Here is a 26,587-nt window from a genome sequence, read left to right as displayed (position 1 = left end):
CAACCATAAATTATTAAGAATCAGGAAGACGGAACGGTATAAATAATCTCCCTATTAATACAAAATGCATAGGCACATCTGAACGTCTGTCTCTGTGTGTAACTCTTAGGGTAAAGACTTAGTCATTTTTTTCTGTATTGCTTTAATTTACCAATTCCTATGAGCCATTTACACACACACAGAGAGAATAAACCTCATAAGGAGAATGTGCAAACATCTTGGCTTAGACTTTTCTCTGCAGGTGCAGTTCAGGGATGTTCTTCCAATAGAAGATTTCTTGAAAGAAAATACAGTGACTGTTGGAAATTCAGGGGAGAATATCTGTGGGGCCGTCTGTCTGCAGCATCCAGGAGGCGGATGAGAGGTCTTGTTGAGATGACATTATTTATTTACAAGAAAGTATCTGACAACGCCCAAACATTGAGTGGTGAATAAAAAGCCTAAGCAAACAAGTCGAGATAAAAAAAATAAATAAATAAAAAGAATAGTAATGACTCCTTATGCTTATTTCAGGCTTATCACAAGCAAAGTCGACTGTCCACATAATATGCTGAGGAGTTCTGCTTTAAATCCTCAGACCACCAAACCGACAAATTTACTTGTCCTTCATGTGGACAGGATTCTCAGGTTAGTATGCAATAATGTAAATGATTTATTTATGACCACCTGGCTTTTGCCTGCAAGGTTATTTACTTGGATGTGTGTCTAAGTCACTGAAGTTGCACATTCTGTAAGGTCGTCGCCACATAGTTCCTAAAAGTCTGGGCATCTTGGAATAACTCTGAGGATGCATTCAGGCACCCTTTCTGCAAAGGCAACCTATGAAGGTAATTGGCCTTTTAACTGTTGAGATTCTTTTTAGTTATGGCTTTGGAATATTTTGTGTATATGAAGTGATGCATGGGACCAGTCACAAGAGCTTGCAATACTTCAACTGAATTTTAAATTTGATACACCGAAGGCTTTTCGAACAAACACAATCAAGTCAAAATGAGAGCTGTGAATTCTCTGTCAGAATAAAATCAGTACTAATATCCAAAGAGTGGCCAGTCTGGTGTTCAATTGTGGTTCCCTGGCAAATGATTTTCACAGTTCCTACTCATCTCGTCCTGAAGCTAAAGTATATCTTCTTGGGTCTGCATCACACTATGAAACATGCCATGCTCAAGGTCTCGTAAATCCCTTATTTCTGGAGTTTGGTTTGAACTTTTAAAAAAATCATTCTTTTGAGTGGCTGATTTACTATTTCTGTTAACAATTACACTAGTTTTACCTAATTAGGTGGCCAGTAGGTGCATTTAATATGGTTCACTTCAGATTTCCCTTATTGAGTATGATTGACAACCTCATTCTAGTTATCCATTTCTTGGCAATAGAGTACATTATGCAAATTGATTAAAGATCTTTTTCACTGAACAGGAACACACCTCCACTCTCCGTAAAATTCTCCCTTTTAAGAAACATCATTCATTATTGCCTTTTCCTCTTACTGGCTTTTTAACTTTTTACCTTTGTTCCCATTTTCCCCATTTCTTTTTACCCTCTTCTCCTCTTCCCCATTCTTTGGCTTCTCTCTCTCTCTCTCTCTCTCCCTCTCTCTGTTTCTCCCACAGCATGACCCAATTTCCAGCAGCAGCCAACGCAGACATCTGGGCTTCAGCTCACGTGCCAGAAATGGCATGACACCCCTACTGCGGAGGGAGGTTTAAGATGAGCGGAAAGGAGAGGGTTTTTGCAGAGACAAAGATCTTTGCGAGATAGGTGAAAAGCAAGATGTAGAGGTTGTGGGAAACTGGATAAGATAAGAGAGAGAGAGAGAGAAAAAAAACAAATCTGAATGTGATAAGCAGAGATGAGAGTAAGAATTGGGTTGGACACACTGAGGCAGGAAAAAGAAGAACGTTCCAGGGAGAGAACAGGAGATGGAGGAAAGTTGACAGGCAAAACTCAAGCATGCACAGTTTGAGGTAGGAAGGCAGCAGCTGTAAAATGGTTATTAGTTGTTAGAGTTAGCATGGCTTAGCAGGGTCACAGTAGTAAGGCTGGCTAAGTCACTGTGTAATCTCTGTGTTAACCTGAGATCCTGTCGAGTGCATGCACATCAGCCACAAGCTGCATTCCTGACAGATGCGCACATTCTCCTTCCATGCAGCGCTAGAAAAAAAAGAAAAGAAACAAATCTATATGAGCTTGGTCTGAAAAAAAAGGTGTTTTACAGTGCGTAAGTGTATGGAGAAAAGAAGACTATTTCTATTATGGAGAATCAATTGTGCAGGCTTATCTAGCACAAGCCAGAACTAGAACCTTTGAATGCAAACATGCACTGGCAGACAGTTTGCTATTTAGTTGGAGACAGATTATGGGTTCTTAAAGAGCATCCGGCAATTTTGGTACAATATGTCTGACAAAAAGACAAATGGCTCTTCTTACTAACCCCTGATTTCATGTGTATTTTTTTTTCATTGAGCCCTTTACTTTGTTTAAACTCCTGTTGTCCTTTAAGTCTTTTCATGTCAATCCTTTTGTCGCGTATTTATCTCTCGCTACGGTTTTACTCACCTCCACAAATCCATCTTATCCCTTCAAGCACTTCATCTTGTCTTTTTTTTTTTTTTTCATTTTGCTGCCTTTTGTCCTCCAACCATTTGTATGTTCCTGTCATTCCCCCATCGTTTATAAATCACACAGGTCACATTCTGTTGTCTTTTGATTCCTTTTCTCCTCTAACGGTTTGACATTTATTTGATCACTGCTGACCTTCCAAGTAAGAGACCTTCAAACTGATGGATTTACAAACTCTCTGTCACTCATGAAAAACAACATAATTGTATAAACAAGGTTACTTTTTGCTTTTCGTTGCAGAATCGGCACCTTAGCATTGTGGATTTGATGTGCTCACGATATGGGTGTGTGTTGCTCAGGTCTTCAGCCAATTGGGATCAGGGAAGTGGAGACTGAAAGAGAGGGTCCAAGCTTTTGTTGATCACCTCCTACAAGTGCGTTTAACTTTAAGCCATTGGCTAGGTAACCTGCAAAATAGAACTTAAAGGTGAAGATAAACTGGAGACATGACAGAGAGAAAGAGAGGGAGAGGCCAACTAAGGGTGCATAATGTTACAAAAATAGAAGTAAAAAAAAAGTATGCTACAGGGAAGGTACTGTTGGAAGTACTTTGTCAAAAAGATATCTCAATTAAATGTAACTGAGATGTAGCTAATTGCTTCCCACCTTTGCTAAAAAAAATAAACATCTTAAACACACGCGTTTCCTTTTAAATAGAAAAGCAGGATAAGAGCCTTAGGTAAGTGCTTTGACTCTGCACAGTAGTTTACCAGTGGTTGCTGCAAGACTAAAAGAGATCATGCCAAGACAGAATATGTGTGATGTTGGTATAGTGCTTTTGGCAGAAAAATCCCCCCAAAAACAATAAAAGATGTGATGCAGAGCAGGCTCTTACAACAATTTAGCACTGTTTGTTGGAACAAAATGAGGAAAAATAACAGTTCACCAAATCTATGCCAACACTTGGTTTTCATTGCATGAAATGCTGAAGCATAGGGGTTATAGGGATATAGATCACAGAACTGTCGCTAAATAAGACCCCGTTTGCTGCACTGTGGGTTTCGATAGTAAAAGAAATTGATTAAGATGGGAGTTACAATCAGCATCATTAAATGTAATGCGCCCACAGTTAATTTAATCATTCTCTCCGTTCCTAATGTAATGGAGAGTTAGGGCCTGCTGGTATGTGGATTTGAGACTTACTATAAATTATTTTTTTTGTGTTCAAAGTGATGAAAAAAAAAAACTTAATTATGAATAAACAGAGTTGGGTTCTAGAACGCTTTCAAAAAAGGTAAGCTGAAACTTGTGGTTTTAATTTCACACTCTTCACTTTATCTTTGCAGTATTTGTGTGCCATCATGTGATTAACATTCTTAAAGTTCTACTGCTATACCTAACATATGTTAGGTATAGCAGTATACCTATGTATACATATGTTAGGTATAGCAGAGGAAATGGTTTCCTCTTTTCTGTTTCTAGATGTCGACACACTCCTTGTTGCTCAGTATTTATTTTCCCTGTGAAACTCTTTCTCCAACTTCCTCTTTCAGTAATGTTTAATTTAGGCGATGTTTTTTCTGCATCCCACACTGAGGTCGGGTCAACAGAGAAAGTAAATAAGGAGGTGAAGAAAATGTAGGACGGTTTGGATAAAAGCACAATCAGGAGGTGTGGATCCAAAGCGTGCGAGTCTGAGAGAGGGAGGCAGAGCGTGTAATGGAAGAAAAAAAATATATATATACATACACAGACAGTTTGCCATCTGGTCCCATTGAAATTGGTTAAGACTAAATGCAGATGGTTGCCCAGTAAATCAATATAATCTGGTTGAAGTGATGACTTTAGAGGTGGAAACCATGAATGGCTTTGCTGATTTAAATCACCTCTCTCAGTTCAGTGACTGAGTAGGTCATTCGTTCACTTTTTGCTGAAGGTTAGTGGCTTTTTTTCCCACATTTTGGATGCACTTCAGTTTACTGCATGAAAGATACTAATATTGGGAACAGGAAAAAAAAATACTACAGCATCACACAAAATACAACAGCTTTTTAAATGGAAGTCGCGGCTACTTTAAGCTAGCATTGCGTTAAAATGCTTCAAATAGATATCGCTAAAACAAACATACATCATACATAGTCAGGGATTAGTTGTGGAGAAATTTAGAGGTTTATAGTTTCCCAAACTATGATAATGTCACAGAGCATTAATGAACCAGTCTTCTGAAAATGAAAACAGCCCGACACAACACCAAACCTACCAAGACATGACCGGCAACCTAAACTTGACAGGCTGGCCCGAGAAAAGTGTGGTTGCAGCATCATGTTGTGGATTCGTCTTACTTCAAATGGAGAAACTAGTCAGAACTGATGGGAGGATGTATAAAGCAAAAATACAGGCAAATCCCAGAAAAAAACCTGGAGATGACTTGAGAATGGAGGAGCCTTTCAATTGGACAACAGCCCTGGGCATGCAGCCTGAGCAGCAATGGAGGGATCAGGATCAAAGCATATGCATGTGTTAAAATGGTCAGTAGGAGCCAGGAATGAATTTAAAATATGTCAAGAAGTAGAAAATAACTTTTAAATCACATTCAGTCTGAATGTTTTTTTTTTTGTTTTTTGTTTTGCTAAGAAGAACATTGCCATAGAAATTTCTCAAAGGTGTCATGGTTTTGATGTTTTTATTTGTGAATAACATTATGTTGGTTCATTTCATGTCACAATCATGCAAGATCTTGCCTTGATCGGATACATAAAATAGGATACATAAGAGGTTTCAATTTCAATGTGTAGCAAATTTTGTTAAAGTACAACTCGGCAATGGAATAGTTTTGTTTTGTGAAGTTCCTTTTTGAGGCGTTGCACATTTTGAAAGTTAGAAAAGTATAAGGGAGCATATGAAGAGAAATAATTCTACACCGAAACATAATGTATATGTTGTCTTACTGCTGGGAATTCTGAATTCATCTAAGGAGGTCAAATCTTAGGTTGTATAAAACGAGAAAAATATGTCTTAGCCATTGCTCATCCTATCCACTAATAAAAACCTCACCTTCTGTGTAACTATCTGAACTTCTTAAACCTTCTTTTGTTCATGCTGAACTCCACAAAAACACAAGGGCAAAAAAAAAAAAAGAAAAAAAAATCATACTGTTGTAAAGCAATGCAATGGCTAAACCTGTAAAAACGCTGTGGAAGCACACAGTGTGACTCCTGAGGATAGTGTGCAGACTGCGCTTTAAAGAATTGTCAGCTGTGAAATTAGCACACAATTATCCAACCTTGCTGAGCTCAACACAGTTAACATCTGTTTGGAGCCTGTTGGACTTGGAGCGCTACACCTGATCCGTTGAACTGCAACAAGGCACACCTGTACCCGTCCGCAGACTCTCCCACCAACACCACCCACAGAGGTTCATCTCTGTGGACCTGCATTCCTCTCTGTTATGTAGTATACCTTATGTAAAACATTCTTCATTTGATTTTATAGGTTGCTAGTTTATACACACACGTGCTAATCTATTTTACCCCTAGACTTCACAGACGTTTCCAAATACAACTCTTTTACTTTTTGCTCGTAGCGACACGCAGGAAATATCATCTGATGGCCTTATGAGTTAGACACAATTATGCAAGGAAAACACAAAAATAATTAGTGGGCTGATTAAAAGGTTTGACGGTCAAATGACGATAAGAGAAGCTTCTACCCTTGTGCACACAAGAGGCAGCGGCGCCTCGGTGCGAATCTGTAGCTGCATTTAAGTTGAGTCACAGTGTGTGAGAAACGAAATGCTTGATTGACAGTTCAACCAAGTCAGCAACATCTATTTTAGTAAGAGTGGGCATGCACATTCCCATATTTTCCAGAGTACCAGAAGGTGCCCTTGATAGGGTAATTATTTTATGCCACTGTTGGATATGTGTCCCTGTGCACAGGTATGCCTGTGTGTGTATGTGTGTGTGTATGTATGTGTGTGCACTTTTCCCTTGTTACCATCTGTTCTCCTTTGGCTGATGATCATCTATCTCCCATTAACTGTCAGTCACTCTGTTGCCTGTTGACACCTCACTGTCTGAGCTGCATACAGTGGCTGCACCACACCTTAACACATTGCAGTGCATTCTGCTTCCTTCGACCATACACGACTCTGCAGTTCTGAATATTGCAGTTGTTGTTATTATGGTACGCATTGCAAGTATTTTAAAACTTTGTGTTGTCTACAGCGAAACATGACTAGAATGGTTTGTTTTGGTGCCAATTTACATTTCATTTATCCTAGTTCGTTTTAGCCTAATGTATGACAATGTTGCATGTCTGTAGAGAATGATGAATGAAGCACAAGCTCCTCCCTGCCCTGCATACAAGACAAAGACTTGAAAGCTCAACTGGAACGCAGTCCCGTGTCCTGTGGTGCAGGGACATCAAACAAGCAGTGGCAGATTTCAATATGGCCTATAATAGTCAGCGGCCAAGGGCAGCAATACAACAGGGGCTGAAGAAGAACCAAATAAAAAGAACTAAAACTCATGCATGGGCAGTCAATAGGGAGTTAATACCCTGTGCCTGCTGCTGAGTGACTGTCTCACAGCTTTGTGTAGGACTCCACAAAATTGTTCCTTAACTTTGTTAAATTCAAGGATTTGGAGAAGTATCTCATGGACAACACTCGCAACAAAGTCGGAAAAGATAAACAAGAAATTGGGAATGTCTTTTTTGCAGCAAATAGTGGGCATGTGGAAAAGATGCTGCCTGCTTACGTTTTTATAAGCTTTGTTTCCCAGTCTTATACGTTGTCATGTGGAAAAAATTAGGACAGCCTACCTATCAAAGCTTGTGTGTTTTTACTCACATATTTCAACACGTGAAGATGTTTTTCCAAGGATGTGAGAAATAAGCTGGTAAACTGCAAACAGGCTGGTGCAATATGACAAAAGAAATGATGGAATCAAAATGACTGTTGATGTATTAAGTATTAAATAACTAGCAAAACCAAATAGCGGAAACATTTTTTAATTACTAGAAACGTTGTTAATTCAGTAATGTGCACATCGTATTCATTGCTAGAAAAGAGCTGTACATGCTGAAGTATGCAGAACGAGCTACTACATCACACCTTGAGTATTTTAATTGGGTGTGCTGTTGTGTACAGGCTTATAATGAGAAAGTTTTATCAGAAATAAACTCCCTGCTGCAATTATTTTTCATAACAGTCTCAGTCAGCTACTCACTTGTTTGCTTATCACGTTGCTATTGTTAGCCAATTGTCTATGGTATTTTCTTCAAACAGCAGAGTGATGTTCCCAAAGAATTAATGCTATCATCTGTTACAGTGAAGCTGAGATCAATGCCGAAACCACATACTACATAACCGCTCCATGTAATGGATCAGCATGGTCTTAAAGAAATTATCAATTGTTTTCATGTGCTTCATAAACTCCTGAAATCATTTTTACTTTTCTCCCTTTTTATACTCAACCCACTTTTTTTTCTTATGGAAAACAAAGCAAACAAACAAACAAACAAACAACAAAAAAACCCTTTTGCTTCTTGTAAAATATTTATGGCTCAGTCACAGAGCTCAAACTATAAATCATGCATCTAAAAACTTGGAATGGAAAAAGCAAAGGAACAGGGAGACAAGAAAACGGTCGAAATCGAAATGGATATTAATTACAAAAGGAGCTTTTAGGCAGCTTGTTGGAGCTTGAGGTGTAAAAGGACAAAGAAAAAAATCAGATGGGTGGATGATTATTCAAAAGAGCAGGAAGACCGATAAGACAAACTTTAAGTCTTTAGAATAAATGACAGAAAACATTTTTTCAAAGCTGGTATTATTAGTCTCATTATTTTCTTCTCTTTGCACCCAGAATCTCATCCAGACACATAATTTAAATAGTTCCCTGCTCAGGCCCAATCAGGCTGAAAATGGTCACAGTCCACCCACAGTGAATTTAAAGGTTTGATCTTGAATATTAGTTACAATTAATGCAAGGCCTTCAAATGAGATCAACATTTTCAGTCAAACGTTACTAGGTGATTCAGTTAAATTTGGTTTATTTATATAGTGCCAATTCAAAACAAATGTCTCAAAGCACTTTATTAAAAATAATATTTCAATTCAGTTGTACATACGTACATTCCAATTGATCTGAGTTAAGAGCATGTTGCTTCATGTCAAACTCATTTTCATATTTATAGCATTGTCTTTTAATTCTCTTTGCAGATATTCAGATTTAAACTATACCTCTGTATTTTATGAACTACACAGAAACAAAGAAAATGTGAGCCTGAAAATAAGTGGAATTATTAAAAATGAAAGTCCATACAATCCCGGTATTTGTCTCTCATCTTTATTGGAGACAATGAAAACAAGAGATTCAAAAAAATCACAAAGGCATCAAGCATTGGTTCAGAGACATTTCTTTCAAATACAACAAAAGCTGTAAAAAAATAAAGTAAAATCAAAAAAAAAAAGAAAAAAAAAAACCTGAACCTGATCAACACACTCTACACGCGGGGAAACTTGATTAGGTTCTGGTGAAGCAGATGGAGCTTGAGGTTGCAGGTTGTTGTTTTGTTTTCTTTTTTCATCCAAATAACAGGACACACTTTGTTATTTTAGGCACATAAGCCACGTTTTAATCATGATTATGATACATCTTTCTCTTAATCAGTCAAATAACATTCGGACCTCATTTTTGTGTTGGCCCAAATGTTAATCAATAGAAAAATGAGTGGATGTTAAATAAACGAGCTGAGTAATAACGAAATACTTTAGATAAAATCATGTCAGAATGAACTGCACACAATCTAATTGAGAATCTGTTGCCATACATTAAAACTGATGTTCGTATATGCCGCCCACGCAACCTGTCGCTATCAAAAGGCAAAAATCACAGATGCTCATTTAGCAAATCTGGAAATGACATATTCCCAGAAAAACCTGCAGCTGCAATAACAGAAAAAAAAGATGAATCTACTAAGCACAGACACATTGGGGCAGTTTAAAAATGCATGCCTCACTTTCAGATTTATACTGGTGAAACAAATTTTAAATTATTAATTCATTTCCTCCCCATACAAACTTATGCACTACTTTGTGTTCAGTAAAAAAAAAGACAGAAAATTATATATATATATATATATATATATATATATATATATATATATATATATAAAAGAAGGACCAATTTGCCCCTCTTAATGGTTACTATGGGAGATTTTAAGGATTTCAACATTCCAGGTTTTTGGGGTTTTTTTGATGAGGGAATAACACAAAGTAATTAATTTTACATAATACCGCCCCTTTAATAGCATTTTACATTCCAAATCTTCAATTACATTTATGCTATAAACATCTAATATATACGGCAAGTTGAATGTACTAACAATGCCCTAAATGTCCAGACCTAAGTCAAAGTGGGGATGTGAGTTAATCGTATTTTACATCATCAGGACAATATTACAGTTGTTTGTTTTACAGATATAATGGGACCTTAATTGTAATGTGAAAAAATGTTGAAAGTGAAAAAGGATATTTACAACTTGTAATGTCTGTAAAACAACTGTAGTTCTCAAAACAACAACAACAACAACAAAAAAAAACTATATATCAGCACTAAAGAGAAATCATTTGATATGAGCAAGCATATATTTTCTTTCATGCTGTAAAGGAGTCAGTGTGGCAGGAAGATTTTTTTTAGCGAGTTTTGTTTGGGAGCTCATGTAAGATGTATATTTGACACTGGGGAGCTTTACCGTACCATCTTAAAATTTTTAGCACACCCTTACAAAACACCAACTTTAAATTTAACTTTTTCCTATAACTGCACCGGGTGTCAAAGATTTAGATGTTTTCGAGAAAGAGAGACGGAGAGAGGAGGTGGGGGAGAAAAAAAAATATCTTGTAAGGTGCATGCAAGACTGAATATCCTCCATGCTGAACATTAGCAAAAAGTGTGAGCAAAGCGTTTTCAGGTTCCAGAGGAAATTTGTTTCTGATAAAAAATTCAGCACAGGAGCAAAGCATTGGCTAAGTGACAAGGAAAATAAATCCAGCAGGAGCAAGGATCCCTCAAGTGTTACAAAAGACCTGCGTAAGCTCTTCCAGGGACAGAGATGGCGAAGCTAAAGAGGAGAGGGCCAGGTGAAACAAGGTCAGTGCTCAACTTCCACTGAACATTATGAGAGTTGATAATCTCCAAACTCCTCACACACACACACACACACACACACACACACACACACACACACACACACACACACACACACACACACACACACACACACACACACACACACACACACAGCACCCTCCCTGCACGAGCGTTTGCCCGTGCATGTATGTTTCTTTCTTCCTGTTTGCTAGTATTAATCCTGACATCCTGAAGCTTCTGGCTATTTGCTTACCCTGTCCTCTTTTCTTTAGTTAAGGCAGATCACAGACACTCCTAACAACACTCCCATGCATATCCAACATTAAACATATCTGTCCCGAGAGCGTGGCTCCGGGCGAAATATCGCTGGAAACAGAGCGCATTTCACATATAAACTGTGTTTACTATGAACACGTGTAGCCTTCTGCTGTCTAACACATCCAGGTGTAAGTTTTACATCAACGCATATAATATGTGACCATATCTGTTTGCTCACGCTTTTGTTAGTCGATGCTGTGCTGTTGGCCACATAAGGAGAATAATGCCAATGAGGCGAATAACCTATAAATTTCCAAAATGAAAACAAAAGCCGATATCCTCAGCGTTTTACAAACGCATTTCGGTTTCCGTGCCAAATATGGCAAACGCCTAAACAGCATCTTCAAAGTTGTGAATCATTAATGATAAGACGAACTCTTAATTTGTTTTGACATCATGACATTTTTATCTGCAGCCATTTATTGAAGCATATTTAAAAGGAAGGGGGGGGGGCAGATTCAAAACAAGCAACCATGCGACCACGAGTTTCCAATTAAGTTACTCTGATTTTAATTTTGATAGTTCTCCCTCAAAGCTCCGGTGTAGTAATTTAATTTCCTTGCACCTAAGTGGGTTTCAAGGCTGTCTTTTCAATCCACAAAAATAAATAAATAAATCATTCAACATGTGTTCTTGTTTTTATTTATTGTTGTGCCTATGAAATATGTGGTGTGCAGCAGTTCATTTTAATGGTCCTTGAAATTCATTTTATGAGAACTTTGGGCAATCACGTTTCTACACGTTTCTAAAGAGTTAAAATGGCAAAATTACCCCCTGAGGTTGAAATGCTGCAATTTCCAGATCTGCTTGAGAACGCTACAGAGATAGTCATGTTAACCCATCAGCACAGCATCTTTTAAACTTTACTTACAGAGGAGGAACAATCATTATTTCTTTAAATTTCACCACAAAACAAAACCGAAAACACCAACAAATATTTAACAATGATAATAAGAACATCATATCCAGTGATAATCATATTCTTCAAACTTTGATCACAAAACAATGGCCAGTCACGCTTTTCTGCTGAAGAACAGATTTCATGGTTCTGGCCTTTGCGTTCCCTTTGGTCTACAGTGGTCCGTTTCCTGGTGTTGAATCATAAGTACTGACTTTACCTGAGGCAACTGAGCCCAATGGTGCGTTACATGTTGTTTTGGGTTCTTTTGCGATCTCCTAACCCAGCAGTCGGGAAGGTTCACAGCTGTTCTGTGTTTCCTTCATGAGGTTTGTGTTCCCCTTGAGTCCTGAAAATGCTTTCTCAAAACTTCCCAGATTAACAAATGTCTTAGGTTTCTTTCAAGATTAGAGAAAGATTTCAAGTTTGAAATCAAGAGAGCAGTAATTAACCCAAGTTTTGGATGCTGAAATGAAGTTCAGCAGTAACAAAAAGAAACAAATGCCATAAAAGGTGATTTCTGATTATATGGAAGCAGAAGTGCAACTGCTTTTTCTGAGATTGGACCAAAAAATATAGAACTTCTTTTAGAATTTATGCAGGTAAAAAAAGAAGATGAAGAAGAAAAATGAATTAACAAAGGGACAGTTATTTTTATTAGCACTGTAACCTATCCAAGCCAATAAAGCAAAGCATAGAAGTAGGGCAGGTTGTTTAGCCTAGCATTGCTTAACTCTCAAAATGGAAATAACTTATTGTTGCACCAAATATCTGAATAAAACCTGCTTGTTTAATGATCAGCATCGTAACAGAAATTCTGTATTTAATTTCTATTTCAATCAGTTATGGCTAAAATGCGGTGTGATGTTTGTGTCTAATATGTAAGGTCTAAAGTTTTCTTCTTTTTTTCTGCTTTAAAATTCCCTTCCCTTCTCTTCTGCCAGAGTGTCTTTTTATGAGAAGTTTGATACTTTCAAACTGGCAGCAGTGGACTGAAACTTTTCCAAAGAAGTGGTCTGATTTTAGGTTATCACTAGGGCCCTAAAAACATCTTAAGGCTTGCACTGCTGAAAACTTTTACTTCTCAGTTGCAATGACAACAAGAGAAGTACTTGGTCGGACGGTCCCAGCTGATAAGAGCCGTCAACTCTAAATACTCTGCTTCTTTTCTTCAATGCATCGCTCTCATGTGGAGGTGCAGAAGGGACTTTTCTTTGTCTGAATGCCTTCATCGGAGTGATTACTTATGGGAGGATGGGGACAGAAAAAGGATGAGCTAAAGTGGAACAGTCCAGCAGAGGAAGCTGAGCGTTCATAAAAGTGGGTCCCAAGTGACTCCACTTATTCAGTCAAAAAAAAAAAAAAAAAAAATCCTTCAGCAGACCTTGAATATCATACTTTTTGAGTATAAGAGGAGACAATTTGCAACACAAACTCATTTATCTCTTCATAAATTAATTTTTTTTTGGAGCTTTCTGAAGGAGTGTTAACTGTAGCATAATCTCAATTCCCATTGGACAAAAGGTGGAGTCCAACCTGGACGGTCAAATGCAAATAATAAGTCCATGTCTGTTTAGAATCACTTATAGACATGCATGTTTTTTGAGTTTGGAAGTTCACTGCCATACTGGGAGAAAACCAAGGCGGGCTCAAGGAGAACATGTAAACTTCACATGAAAGAATATGCACTACAACAATCTGAACAGCAGAATTTCTTGTGACAAATTAACACTGATAACATGTCAGCAGCTGCACAAAACTGTTTGTAGGCTGATAGCAAAAAAAAAAAAAAAAAGAAAAACACCATGAAGAGCTAAGAAACTGTTTTATTAGGTGTCACTAAGCAAAAAAAAAAAAAAAATGTTCCGGGAAACAGTACTTGATTACAGGAAGACGAACCGTACGTCTCCACATTGTTTAATTAATGAAGACATTTAGTACAAAATAACTGCCATCTCACAGACTTTTGGTGCATTTCTACTTAATTTTTGCATGACTTCCTTGCTTTAATTTGGCATAATATCCAATTTGGTTTAGGAAATGAACATTTGTAGAGTTGGAATATTTTCCGTTTGTTACCTTGGAGTGATGCTAAATTCTGAAATGAAAGTAAAACATTAATCTGTGGATTTCATACTAACTGAAAAACTGACAAAACATTGTTGGAGCTGAGTTGAAGGCAAGCCTATATCCTTACATTTTCCTTGTAAAGAAACACACACACACACACACACACACACACACACATATATATATATATATATATATATATATATATATATATATATATATATATATATATATATATATATATATATATATATATATATATATAAAAGACATAGATCATCATTCGGGGTTAGTATCACTTTAAGGCAGGCCTGACTTCAGGCAGTGTGGCGGTGTTATATAACACGGCTGGCCAAGCACGGCTAAGCATTTTTATCTGGGCCAGCAACAGCTTCGTGAGGAGGGCTGTGTTTGTTTGTGTGTTTTTGAGAAACAGCCGGACAAAATTAAAAAGAACATGAAATAAAAGTTAAAAGTTGTACTGATGGAAAAGGAGTAAGTTACAAAAATACATGAAAAATAAAGATACTGGGAGGAAAAAAACAAAACAAATATACAACCTATCCAAAAGATTTGGCCAAATGTAAGCAGACTGTGGTGTTGCTCTGTGATGGAGCTGTTTTATTTTGAGGAACATTTGCTTATGAAATGAAGCAGCCAGAGGTGATGTCATTTAAAAAACATATGAGACAAGTTATACACTTGTATTCCTCCATCAAAATTGTCCTTTAAATTCATTGACCAAACGTCATTTTAACTCCGAGATCCAAAATTGCAACACCTTCTAAGCCATGAGTGACAGTGGAGCCTATTTCTATAAAAAATATAATAAAAAGAATATGTGTTTGCATAAACTATACTCACATAAATGCCTTCTATAAAAAAAACAAAAACAAAACTCAATCAACATATTTACAAAACACGTCTGAGTGTCTTGTGCCAAGGTTAAACTTTGGTGCATGGGGGAAAAGAATAGTTTTGGTAAAACAAACAAAGTAGAAGGTGTGCAGATTATTAAAAAGTGAGCGGACTTAAGAGTGTTTCTATGTTTGTGTGCATGTTAGCCAGCAGCCGAGACATCTGAATCGCCGTCCTAGATACCCAAATAAGTCTCATCACATAATTCTAAGTTACAACAATCGCCTAAGTCAGCTGGGAAGAAAATCACACGCACCCAGTGTCCTCGGCCTCATCGTCTGCCGCTCAGATCATGTCTAACCTTTGGATCAGTGTTTGTACTCGGACAGCCGGAGCTGAGCTGTGAAATCAATCCGTCACAAACACACAAGGAAATAAATCCGCACAAACTCCTAGAATACACATGAATTTCTCTTTGTATGTCCTCCATCGTTCATGCTTTATGTTTTTTTTTTTTTTTGTTGCACAAGGCTGTTAAGGCAGACTGATCCACAGCAGGGCTTCCTTAGCTGTATTTGAAAGCTGTGCCTCTCCACGGGTGAACATTTTACAGACGAGCTCATGCACCCACATCTAAAGCCAATTAACACCTTCGTCTCCCCGTGGTATTCTGCAATCAAGCGTCGTATCTTTAATCAGACATGAGTGCTCGCACAGATTTACACCTGCGCTTTGCCCGTTCGTATTTCATCCACACTGTTGCGGCAACTGGAAATTATATGAGGAAGCTCTGGCGATAAATAATTACCCCTTGTTTGTGATTACTCTGCGAGACAATTAGCCTCCGGTACTAGCGAGGTTGTTTATCCCTTTTCGAGGGGCCCAATGTGGTTGTATAGGACCACAAGAGTATACATTATAACTGGATAATTCATGCACAAACACCTGCCTTTGCTTAACCCAATTTAAAATTTCAGCTCTAGAAATCGCGTGCTTGGCATTAGAATGCCCAGCAGGACTTTGTCTGTTTATCGATGCAAAGCTAAGATCATAATCTTGCTGTGAGGAATTACAGTTTCAGTAAGAAATTTGCCTACACTCATCAACGCCGTTAATTTTTAGCTTTTAATTGTATCTTTGTTTTTGATGAAAGTTAAAGGACTGAACACATGCAGGGTTTTTTGTTATCACGCCACTATTCAAAGAGCTTGTATGCAACAATTTTACGTTTTACACTCTGATGCATCAGTAGGAAAGTCAAAGTTCAGCATCTTGTAAAGGGAAACTTGTGAAGTCGCAACCTCCTGATTACCAAGTGATTGTACTTTCCACTTATTCACACTGAAAGATCAAAAACTGTTCTTCCAGGGTCAAATGTCGACATAGTCTCCTATGGAGTCCTGCTTGGGCCAATTCCAAATGCTTAATGGATGGCAGTTGTGATCTGTGTCTTGGGATTCCAGTGATCCAGCTGTTCATGCTGGGCAAAGATGAAGTGTTTTCAAACAAACTTTCAACAAATTGTTCGTCCTTTTTTCATTTCAAAATGAATTTTTTTTCTTTTTTTTCCCGTGTGTGTGCAGCTGCAGCAGCAGAGCTTGAACATGTCCCTTCTGGAGCCTGGACTTTCTTTTTGCTCTGTAACCTCTAGATAAAAGGCGAGAAAATAACTTATTTTATTGTGCTCTGGAATGTTGGCGAACTCTCCCGGAATGGCGTCGGGTTTTTCCCCAGAGGAGCGCAAACCTTGATTCAAAAAAAAAAAGAAAAAGAAAAAAGGTTGTTTGACTTGAAAAGAAGGGCTGTTTCCATGCAACCTGACAGAGCTAGCTCAGTATTTGCAAGGAAGAACGGCATAAAACTGCAGAAAGCAGCCAGATGGAGATCTATCCACTCTGTGCTGTGATGCCATCACATCTCGCTGAATTGAAGCTGTTGAATAATTATGTAATCATGTGTTTGGTTATTTAATTGTCATTATTTTGTAGAGATTGGCTTTGTGCTTTGGCATTAAAGGATTTACTTTTAGAATAATATTTGTGAAAAGAAGCTAAATGTTGTGAATGGTGATTGATTTGTAAAATCAGCCAGAGAGTAAAAGGCTGGTCTGTCATTTTATTGGTGCACCTACATGGTGAATGTCACTTCCAAAGTTTCTTTCCACAAAACAATAAAAAAGAAACAACCTTTATTTAGTTAGCAAACAGATAAGTCTGATTTAACAACAAATTAAAAAAAACAAAAAACAAAAAAAAACGAGTCTTCATAATTGGAATTTAACGATGTAAGAAAATTAAAGCCGTTGAAATCACAAGCGAGACAGGAAGCCACCAGTAGAAGCCCGCTCTTGTGCATATTTCCTGGCCCACCCCTGAGCGCTCAGCTCAGATTGGCTCCAACTCCCATGCAATTAATTACCTGCCGGCATGTTTGAGACACCTGCAATGATTTATGGGGCCCTTTATTGAGATTCACAACACCGAAAGGTCAATTTCAGGACACAAAAGCACGCAAATCTGTGCTCCGGCAACGGAAACAAATGATTCGAAGGCATCCCTGCACCCCCCCCACACGATAAGAGAGGAACACTAATTTAATGTGCATTAGGCGCAGCTGCAGCGTAGCCACTTTAAAGTTTGTTGTTAAAGTCTGTATACACATACACAGATGCTTGCCTAGATTAGACGGTTGCTGCATGTTTTGTTGTTTTGCCCACAGGCTCTTTTTTTCATCCCTTGCTGAAAAGAGGGAATGGGAAAAAAAAAAAAAAAAACTCAACAGTGTATCTTCATTGTTTTTATGTTGAGTGGATCTTCATTTTATGTATTATTTTTTCTGTGTGAAAGTTTCAGTCCACCAAGTGTTTCAGTGATTTAAAAAGCACCTCTCTCTCTCTCTCTCTCTCTCTCTCAATCTCTCTCTCAAAAGCTTCTAAAAGTTTAGCCGTCTGGCTGAGATTTTTACCCACAGAAAACTGGAGCAGGCATCACCGCTTTGCTTTATAGCTCAAGGACACACGCACAAAAAAAAGCAGGACACGTGGCTGTAGGTGGGAACAGATGCTACTGGGGGACACAGTTGTTCGTGTCAGCGAGGACAGGCTTCCTCAGGCTAATATCACACTGCCAAAAGTGTCCTGAGAGAGAATGGATCACATGCAAAAAAAAAAAAAAAAAAAAAAAAAAATGATTCATATGACAGTCTCTGATATCATTTGGATGACAACTTAACAGCTTTGCATATCAGTTTGACAATAAAATCTGTTCCTTACCCAAGTATTAGAACTACTGTATTTAGCGAAACTCGTACTCAGGTTCGTTTCGTTTTACTTTATGTGAATGATATTGTGCTTTAGCAATCACTTTATGATTATTAAGGAATCAAAAAATGCAATTGTTTCACAGGAAGTCTTTCTCTGGCAAGAAGGCATAAAAGTCAGTGTGTGACAAAGACTGAGGCATAAAGGTAAAAATAAAAACCTTTCAGCATACCGTCCATCCAGTGTCCTGGGGTGCCTACACTACACTGTGTTTCTGTTTGTGCTCATAAATTGCACATCAAAAACACACATTTCCCTCTTAAAACCTTTTACAATCACTGAACATGACATTTAGATTATAATGCATTTGGAACTGAGCTTTTATGTCCCATCTGCCTCACCGGGATTTTCAGGAAGACGCCAGTTTCAAATGAGTAATTTCTTTTTCTATCGTTTTTAGTAGAAAATAAAGAAAATTGTGTTTACACAAGTTTGATTTACATAAGGAAAAGTGGCCACATAAAATCTGAGCATCAAGTTATAATTAAATGCTATAAATCTGTAATCCATGAAGATGAAGAATGTTACGAAGCCTGTTGTTAAATACTTAAATCAAGTGTTTTGTTTTAATAAGATGCGTAATATTCTATTCAATAAAAAAAATGTGTTTATCAGTAAACTTTGAAAATAAATCTACAGCTCAGATGTGCTATGAAAGCTATAAAAGCCACAAACCAGAAGCATTTTGGGGCCTCATTTGCATATTAGGAATTCATTTTGGGATTACCTTTGCAACATTTTCTCACTGAAAACAGACTGTAGTTGTTGCCAACTGACAAAGCGCAGTTGCAATTACTTTGCTGTATCTCGTTTTAATACACTTAATTTGCCTTTATTTCCCTCTTGCTTGCAGGCTGTGGGAATGATTGAGGCCTCTCGATCTAATCAGGAGCGAAACGACGTGACAAATTTTGAAGAGAAAAAAAAAAAAAAAAAAAAAAAAAAGTCATTTTCTGTGGGCGTAGTTGGATGCCTCCCAACAAAAAGGTCTACAGTTTAAATGTCAGGACTCTCCGAGATGCGTTTCCGTGTTCTTCGTACTGGGTGTCACAACTCATAAACGTACCATTTCGTTATGTAATTACAGACCGGCGCATCCATCTTTTCACAGGATGTACGCCATCTCTTACCTCGCAACAGCTTAAAAATATTTTTGTTACTGTTTGATGTGCGTTATATTAAGAATATATTTCAATATTTAGAATTAAATGTCAACTGCACATTGAAAAATATGGATATACAGTAAAGGTAAAAAACCCCCAAACATGTATGTAATATTTAATAGCAATGCAAGTGAATCATATTTTTGTGTCTAAGCCTTTGGGACGTCGCTGCTTGACAGGCTCCAGTATTTTCAGCATTTCGGAGTGACGTAAACAATAAAGATTTACTTGGAAGGCCTGACGTTTCGTATTTCCACATACAGTTCAATGCCACCTAATAAATCAGAACTTGATAGCTCACTGGATCTTTGCCATCACAAAACTCTGGCCTGCATGAGTTCACATGTGAAGGAGCAGGTGATGTATGAAGTATGACTTTCATACCTCATGTCAAATGAAGTATGAGTGGCTTGTGCAATATTTCATGACACAGTTTTTTTTTTTTTCTCTGAGCCACTCTGGTGCATTTCTTAGAACGGAATTGAATTTCTCTAACATGGTTGTTTAATCTTGAAATTATCGTGTGATCAGAAGATGAATTTATCATTTTTGTGAACAAATTCTAAATGCTTTTGTATGAGAAATACTGTTTTCCAAATGTCACGGATGATTTGAGAAATGCACCAAAGCAAATGAGAAAATCTGTAAGAAGAAACCTTCAACATTTTTGAGTGTTGCTGAGATCAAAGTCCTTGTTTTTTTGTTTAAGTCTTGTAAATATTAGGTTATAGAGCAGGTACTGCAGAAAATTGTACCCCTTCTTACATCTTCTACCTGTCAGGACTTAAAATGTCTAGAATTTTGTTTGTATATGATGAAGGAAAATGTCTGTAAGGAGCACTGCTGGACCCACAAAAAACATAATAAGAAAAAAAAGGTTTGCTTGATGCTGCTGCAGTCGATTGTTTGTCTAAATAAATGGAAATTGAAGGTGATTTTCTGGTATCCAAAGGGGAGAATAGAAAATGACAAAATAAATGAGTGCTCTTTTTTGTTTCTTCCACCTCTCTGCAGGAAGAAAATGATCTGCCACAGTCCTTTTGTTTAGTCGGCTGACAGGTAACACACACACACACACACACACACACACACACACACACACACATGCTTATTCCCTCTCACACAAACTAACAAACGTGCACCACACCTCAGTTTGTGCCACCTCTATGAAACCTGATGAATGACATCCCCATTTCAATTACTGCCCCTCTCTGCACCTCTGGTTTGTATAACGTTGTCTCTTACATCTTCTGCCAACCTCTTAAACCAAACCTGCCGAGATATGTGCTCTCATCACAGAGTGATCCTTGTTTTTTTCTGAGTCATAACCACAAGAAAAGTATTAGAAAACATAAAAAGCCATTTATAAGTGGGTTTGTGGATAATGTATATGTGTGCAGTGAGTATCTTGCCTGCAGACTGCAGAGGCAAAGTAGAATTTATTCTAGAGGATCTGGCAAACGTTCTCAGTCGGGAATCGAGGTGAATGAATTTCATTCACCTGAAGCACATTTTTCTATCAGTCTGCTGCCAGATCAATGGTTAATGTTCTGGCTAATGAACACTAGCAGACCAGAAACGTGATAAAAATTGAAAATGTACATTTTTTTTTCCATTATGCCACTCATGGCATAGATTTCATCCACTTTCATCTAAAGACTCAAGTCAGTGTCTTCTGGGTTGTAAGTACATGGATGGATTTCTATGCAAGCCAACTTCTACTGCTTAAAGATCCAGCAGAGACACAAACCAGCGATTGTTAACCCAGTAATTAAAACCAAATGCCCGACAGAGAAAATGAGCGATGACGTAAATTGGTTGATTCGACGATGATAACATTCAAAATTCAATTTTAATCACCCTGGTAAGATTGAGCTGTTTTACATAAAAAGTGGTTTGCTTTCTTTTTTTCTTTCTTGACAACTTCTCTCTGACTCTTCAAAGTAAGACAGCAGATATGTTAAATGCTTCTACACACTCACTAAAATACCTATTTAAAAAAAACAAACACACAAATAAACAAAAAAAAACAACAACAACTATTAAATCAAGATCAAAATGTAAGAGGAAATTAATATATATATATATATAGTTAATAGGCCAGGAGAAGAGAACTGACTGATAGATGGATAGCATTTTATGTGTCATCCTATGTGAGAGGAGAAAGACAAAAAATAATGCATAATGTGAATTTCAGCATGGCTACATTATTAAGCAGCTAATCATGTGTTGCTAATGATAGACCTTGTTCCAGCTCTCACCAGCCAGCCTCTGCAAGTTGACAGGATTGGTTCCGGCTTGTTATGCATGAAGCGCGTTTTTAACCGTCCTTTCTAAGGATTTCAGTTTCAAGGTGGATGTTCTCGGCAGCGCATTACGCTGTGTCATACAAGCTCAGCCAAAATGGAAAAGCAGAATGGAAACGCTAAAATCCTCCCTAATGATTTTGTAACAGGCAAAAGAGGGAGCAGCAGCTGAGTGGTGCAAACACAGTGTTGGTTATTCGAAAACATAAAATACAGGTACATCTAAAAGAAAACTTGAATTTGAAGTTTAATGCTTTTGTCACTTATTTCAGAGTGAAACTCATATATTGACTAATTACTCAGTCAGATAATAGCCTTTTCATGATCTCATGTAATATAAAACTATTCCAAAACAATGACTTTTGAGTTTTCATTATCTGTAAGCCACAATTATTTCCACATTAGAATGTAAATGCAAAGGTTTTAATTCACTTCTGATGATGATTAGTTGCAGCTTCATCAATTTTTTCCCCCCCATCAACTGTAAGTACTCACATAAGAGTGTGCTAATGGAAATTAGCCTCAGTAAATAAAACAAAGTGTTGCAGACGTAGTTGTTTTGATCAGTTTCTTGATAGTAACATCTTTGTGACACCAAATGTCTTCATTGTTATTGGAAGACACGATGCCCTGGGAAATTAAGCTCCTGCTTTGCCCAGCTACTCATTCTACACAAGAGTATGCATAATTGTATTACCGCAAAAAGCTTATCAGAGTATTCTTTTTCCAAAATTCAGCCCAAAAAAATTGCAACTGCAACTTAAATATTGCAGGACAGACACAATAACGGCTCTGGATAGATTAATCTCTCGGTGTCCTATCCAGATCTTTTACTCACCTGGGAAAGTTGTTTAAAGATGAAACCTATGGTGGCCCTGGCTACCTAATTAATATGATTAATAATTATCTGCTCATTTGGGGGTAACCATAGATGGTCAGGGATTGTATCTGTTGCAATATAGAAACAGAAAAACAATAAAGTGAGACATGGTCGTCACAGAAAGGTTTACATGCCTGGTTATGACACAGGCGAATACTGTGAACTCCACACCACTGATCTCATTATATCCTGAAGTGACTATTTAGAATGGAGCCATCATTAAAAGCATCGTGCATACGTAAGACATTACCTGAAAGCTAGACTGTGTAGCGCTTCCTTTAATTTTTTCATAAATAATACGTCATATGACAAAATGTGACACATTGTGGCAGCAGCTCTAGAAGAACATTGTGATCATTTATCCGTGGAAACAAATTCATCTTAGTTTTTTTTTTGTTTGTTTGTTTTTCTAAAGAAACTTCTTTGCAGGTCTTCAAGTTTTGGTTGATAAAGTGCTGTGCTCATCAGAGACAAATACATTTCCCACAATTATACCCATTTCACCCGCAATTAAATAATGACCACTACAACACTGTTTTAGGGCTTAATCGTTTATGGCTAACTCAAGTGTTTAACCTCTCCAGGTTCTGAACTTAACATGGCTGTGTTAAAATGAAATCACTGTGCATTTCCTTGCAACAACATGAGTTCAAGCTCATTAATAATGAAAAGGATCACTGAAAAAAAAAATGAAGAAAAAACAGAAAAACATCTTGAAATGTAGAATGCTTTCCAGATGTTCCTGGTTTGGGTTGTTTAGTTGAAAACAGGATGTGCTTTTTTTGTTGTTGTTTTTACAAGCATCATACACCAACGATGTGTGATGCACTTAACGAGTTGTCACTGATAGACTACATTAAAGACAACTGATGCATTGTCTCTAAATTATGATGAAGCCTCTGTGTTAGATTTTATATGACTTTTTGACTCCAGGAAGATGACACTGATTGTGTCACAAACAATGTGGAGGAAAAAAAAAATGTCTCAGAGATGGAAAATCTACTAGCAGACAAGATAAATTGTGATTCAGACGTTTACAGATCGACCAGGAATCATAAGTCTAAATAAGTGGACTTTTTATTGGAAACAAACAAAAACACTGCTCATAAAAACCTCAGATTTCCAAATTCATGTTTTCTTAGTAGAGATCTACGGTGCCTTGCAAAAAGTATTCTTGCCCTTGAAATTTTTGAATATTAAAATCATTTAGTTTTCTGGATTTTTTTTTATTTTTTTTTATGGTAAAGCATCACCGTGATGTGGATTACAGATGGTTTGTATACCGCCTCCACCAGTCGGTAATTTATGGGACGACCTTTCATTGCCAAGGATTTGCAATTGGATTCGGATCAGGATTTGACTAGACCACGGTTTGATCTAAACTGGGGGTGGCTGATTCCAGTCCTCAACATTAAATGTCCTGCGCATTTCAGATGTTTACCTAGATTAACGCACCTGGATCTAATGACTGTCACTCATATGGGACCGCCTCCAAAAGGTGCAGAAATTAGCTCTCTAGGACAAAACCTGACCAGCCCTGACCTAAACTATTCCAGTTAAACTTTGACTCTCTCAGTATTGTGCTGGCTCTAGTAGGCTATGTTCCAGAATTGCTCTGTAGCTTGTGCAATCCATCTTTGATTAACTTTGACCAGTTTTTCTTTTCCCTGCTCAAAAGAGCGTTCCTCACCACAGCGTCATGTTCCGGGAGGTGGGTAGTGATTTCTGAGTGAAGCACCAGTTCTACATTTCTGCCACAAGTAACATTGTGCATGTAGCCCCAGAAAGGTTAATGGCATAATCTGAGGAGAGCACCTTCTTCCACATGTTTGCAGTATTGCAGGATTAAATCGCACTCCCCCCCCAACAATTGTTTTTTTTTTTTTCTTTCTGACTCCACCATGATGGTCGGACTTCTTGGTGGCAACCTGTCAACAGCTGGTTGCCGTGTCAACAGTTTTCTCATCTGTTCTCTGGATCCCTGTAGCTACTCCAGAGGAAAGTGTAAGCTTGGAATATTGTTTTATATCTAACCCTGCTTTAAATTTCTCCAGAACTTTATCACTGACCTGGCTAGTATGATCCTTGGTCTTCATGATGTTGTCTGTTCTTTGCTATTCTTTAACAAACATCTAAGGCCTTTGCACAATAGTTGTGTCTTTATTTACATATCAAAATAAAGCCAGGTGGATTCATTTTAGTAATTTTTTTTTTTTTTTTAAGATGGTTGATTGGTTTGGATTTTATTCAAGGGTATGGATGCAGAATTAAGTCATTTTAATTGCGGCATTTTCCTTTTACCTCTCAGTTATGCACTACTGTGTGTTGGTCTACCACAAAATGTCTTTAAAGGGTTCGAGGTTAGTTTTGCAAGATACTGTAAGACTCCTAACCACATATTTAGTTTTTTAAAAAAAAAATGAGTAAGAAAAGAATCAAACACCTTCTCTCATCTCCACCTAAATAATCACTTAAATTAAGCTGAAGAAACTGTTTCTACATAAATGAAGGAAAACCTGTTGTCACAGGAGATCCTGACAAGACGGCAAGCCTTGTGAATGGTGAAATTTTATTCTAGTTGCTCTATAGAGAGAGAAAGAGAAAAGGAGAGATAGAAAGAGAGATAAACAGTGCCACTGTACAGAAGAGCTCTTGTGAAATCCACACAAAAAAATATTGTTTTTACTCTTTATAATTCTCCTTGATGATGTATTTCAGTATGAATTTACAAGCGATTTTTACAAGTGTAATTTCTAAATATATTCAAAATAGTTCCTTAAAAGTCTTTGAGGAAGTATCAGGTTTTTTTTCTCTCCTTTTTTTTTTTACATTTTTTTTTTTAGAAAAAAAAAAAAGCTCTATTCTTACAGCAAACAATAAAGAAAGAGGTCTTGTATCTTTGGAGGGATAGCAGACTCGAAGTCGAGGGTTGCTTTTTTTCTTCTTCTTCTTCTTCTTCTTTAGATTTCAAGTCCTGACACACATGAAGGAGACGTAAGAGAGAAGCAGAGCTGGTGATACAGTATTTCTCACCCGCCTTCAGAGAAAGAGCGAGGATGTCCCACCATCCCAAGCCAAGCCTGAACCCCCAACCTCCCGCCCCCCACCCCAACCCATGCAACCTGTTACATCACTGGACAAAACATGGCCTGATAGCAACCAGTCCGCCAGTACGGGGGAGGGCCGCAGAGAGGGGTCAGTTCCTCGCCTTCTTCCTCAAAACAGCAGCATCTTCATTGTGTTAAACACAGATATATATATGTATATATATATATATATATATATATTATTTTTTTCTCTCAAATATGTATATACTCACATCTGGTTACAACGCATTAGTGATCATAACATCATAACCAAAATAAACAAACAGAATGAACAAAAAACCAAATAAAACCAAAAAAAAAACATAAAAACATAAACTTATTACATCTTGGGGTTGCATGCCATCACCTCATTAGTTATCATTAAATGTAATTAAAATACATTTTTTGTCATTTAATAAAAGAGCAGGGTTGTCATCACAAGGGCGGGGTGTTTGGGTGCGTGTTCGAACATAAAGACGGCATCAGCTTAACATGATGGTTCTGTAACAGTTGAACAAACTGAACAAAGTGTCGTGAGTCCATGAAACAAAATGGTGCGTTGTTGATATTTTCCATGTGCATATTGCTCACTTGACAGCTTCACACAGGCAGCATGTGGAGATAAATATGATAATAACCGCAATAAATATGCAGATAAATGCAAAAAAAAAAAAAAAGAAAAGGGACAAAAGCGGGGAGAGGGAGGGGGTGGTTCAGTCAACATCAGGGATACGCTGTTTGGGGAGCAAGGAGAGGTTCACTGTAGTATCTCAAAAACGGTGATATGACAGAGGTTGTTAAAAATAGCAAAGATGGAGCTTCAGCTGAAACACAGTGGCTAATGCAGTCAAGTAGAGAGAGGAGGGACAATCCCATTATTCCATATGAGGATAGCTTTTCAGAATTCGTTCTGTGAAGGGTGCTCAGCTTGGCAAAAAAAAAAAAAAAAAAAAAAAAAAAAAAAAAAA

General features: G+C 37.5%; 1 long non-coding RNA gene across 1 annotated transcript; it reads right to left on the bottom strand.

Moving 5' to 3' along the window:
• Positions 1–1,569: 1,569 nt before the first annotated feature.
• Positions 1,570–23,691, bottom strand: LOC106962929 (uncharacterized). The gene is made up of 3 exons (XR_001428078.1): positions 21,997–23,691; positions 17,750–21,951; positions 1,570–1,598 (listed from the first exon to the last, which is right to left on the bottom strand). It is a non-coding gene; the product is annotated as an uncharacterized LOC106962929 (long non-coding RNA).
• Between the last annotated feature and the right edge of the window lie 2,896 nt (positions 23,692–26,587).

The sequence above is a fragment of the Poecilia latipinna genome, unplaced genomic scaffold, assembly GCF_001443285.1.
Source record: "Poecilia latipinna isolate Pla-1442-1.1 unplaced genomic scaffold, P_latipinna-1.0 Scaffold1474, whole genome shotgun sequence".
In the NCBI taxonomy this organism is placed as follows: Eukaryota; Metazoa; Chordata; class Actinopteri; order Cyprinodontiformes; family Poeciliidae; genus Poecilia; species Poecilia latipinna.
This window is presented reverse-complemented; position numbering and strand designations above follow the sequence as displayed.